This window comes from Hypomesus nipponensis, chromosome 20, assembly GCF_054491055.1.
Source record: "Hypomesus nipponensis isolate SF chromosome 20, ASM5449105v1, whole genome shotgun sequence".
NCBI classification, from domain to species: Eukaryota; Metazoa; Chordata; class Actinopteri; order Osmeriformes; family Osmeridae; genus Hypomesus; species Hypomesus nipponensis.
In genome coordinates this window covers 4,567,501-4,570,000 of record NC_140380.1, presented here as the reverse complement: position 1 = coordinate 4,570,000, position 2,500 = coordinate 4,567,501, and the positions used below count along the sequence as shown (strand labels likewise).

The window sequence follows — 2,500 nt, the reverse complement described above, 5'->3', positions numbered from 1 at the left end:
CACACACACACGTTCACACACATTCCCATACACACACATCTTCTGCCCCAGTGTCCCCAGTGTTAACAGGACAGTCTGTGTGAGTCTCCTCTGCTCCTCTGACCTGGGGGGTATTCCGGAAAGCAGGTTATGCGACATACCCAGGTACGTTAACTCCTTATATGACAGCCAGCGTTGTAGCAACATTGCCAGTAAGTTGCTGCAACATTGTGTGTCAGCTGGAGAGTAAACTTACCCGGTTATGTCGCATAGCCAGCTTTCTGGAATACCCCCCTGGTCCCTGTCAAATGGGCTACAGTGAAGAGGCTTATTGTGGTTACCTCCATCTCCTCCGCCATCCTCCACCCCCCCCCCCCCCTCCCAACTTCCTCCCCCAGCTTCCAACCCTCATCCTCCCACCCTGCCTCCAGCCCCCCCAGCCTCCACTCTCTCAGCCTCCACCATCCCTCTCCCGCCCCGGCCTCCACCCCTCCAGCCTCAGTGTGTGAGTGGGTGTGTGTTGTGTATGTGTGTCTGCTCCTCTCTGGTCTTCAGGGTGTTTTATAGAAGCTAATGATGGCCTTAATAGCAGCCACCTGACCATGCATTTATATGTATGTGTGTGCGTGAGTCTGGGGTGTGTGTGTGCGTGTGGTATTTGTGTCTATTTATCACCCAGTAGGGCTGTGTCCAGACAGACAGAGCGTGAGGGTGAATATGTACACAGCAGTAAACACACACACTATTATTTATGGCTTATGTTTTCACACACACACACACACATGTACACACACACACACCATTCTGACAGTTAGAATCACATATTTTAAGTTCAATAAACTTGAGACAATCTTCCTCTGACTTAACTTTAACCCTGACTTCTGCCCTATCTCTCTTTATTTATATATATATATATATATATATATATATATATATATATATATATATATATGTGTGATGAGAGAGATGTATATATATATATATATATGTGTATATATATATATATATATTTATATATATATATATACATATATATATATATATATATATATATACACACACATATATATATACATATACATCTCTCTCATCACTCTGTTTCTCTCTATTTCTGTCTCTCTCTCTCTCTCTCTCTCTCTCTCTCTCTCTCTCTGTGTCTTTCTATCTCTTCATCGTTCTCTCTGTCTTTCTATCTCTGCATCTCTCTCTTTCTATCTCTCCATCTCTCTCTTTCTCTCTGCTTCTCTCTCTCTCTCCTATACTCTGTCCTCCCCTCCTTGTCACAGTGTCACCAGAGTCCCGGGGCTGGGGGTGGGGGAGGGAGGGGGGGGGGGGGCGGGACATCAAAGCAGTGTTAATCAGTGTGTGTGGGTGTGTGTGTGTGAGATCAGCTGTACACACCCCCAGAGTTATCTGCTAACCACAGTCTACATAGATAAGCTTCAGTTCAATCTCTCCCCAACGCGCACGCACACTCACTCTAGGTCTAAGGTCTACTGCTTTCTAGTTGCAGTCTGATGGTGTGTGCGTGAGTATGTGTGTGTGTGTGTCTGAGTGAGTGTATGAATGTGTGTGTGTGAGTGAGTGTATGAGTGTGTGTGTGTGTGTTAACAGGAGAGATGAGCAGAGCCACACATCCAACATGTGTTAGTGGTCTGGGCCAGTGGGGGGAGGAGGGAGGGGGGAGAAAGGGGGGGAAGGGGAAGGGGTCTCATTGGCCTAATGGTGGACTGTCAGGGCTGATCAGCCCCTCAGATGATGTGACGGAGGGAGGGCTGGAGGGAGGGAGGGAAGGAGGGAGTGACAAGTTAAAAGAGAAGCTGCATGCATTATTGAAGAGGACTGAGACCGCTGTCACACACTGCTAGCAGAACACAGGTGTGAGGGGGGGGGGGAAGAGATGGGAGAGAGGGAGAAGGAGGGAGGGAGGGAGGGAGGGAGGGAGGGAGGGAGGGAGGGAGGGAGGGAGGGAGGGAGGGAGGGAGGGAGGGAGGGAGGGAGGGAGGGAGGGAGGGAGGGAGGGAGGGAGGGAGGGAAGAAGGATTGGCAGAGGGAGAGATGGGATAGATGGAGGAAGAGAAGGAGAAGGAGAGAGATGGGACAGAGACAGAGCGAGACGGAGAGAGAGACAGAGGGCAAAAGAGAGAGAGGGAGGAGAGAGAGAGAGACAGAGGAAGGTAAGAGGGGGAGAGACATTGTGAACCTCATCACCAGTCAGCAGTTTTTGCTTCTTTTACTTCTCTCTCTCTTTCTCTCTCTCTCTTTGTCTCTCTCTTTCTCTCTCTCTCTTTGTCTCTCTCTCTCTCTCTTTCTCCCTCTCTCTCTCTCTCTCTTTCTCTCTCTCTCTTTCTCCCTCTCTCTCTCCCTCTCTCTCTCTCTTTTCCCCTGAAACATCAGAAACTGATGTGACTTTCTCTGTCTTACTTCCTTCCACTCCTTCTTCCTTCCATCTCTCCGTCTGTCACTTCATCTCTCCCCCTCTCCTCTCTCAGTCCAGTTCCAGCCATCGGGAATTGATGTT

The 2,500-nt window shown here is 49.0% G+C and overlaps 1 protein-coding gene across 1 annotated transcript in view; it reads left to right on the top strand.

The window, feature by feature from the left end:
* The window catches only part of dacha (dachshund a), a 74,826-nt gene that overhangs the window by 50,746 nt on the left and 21,580 nt on the right, over nucleotides 1-2,500 (top strand).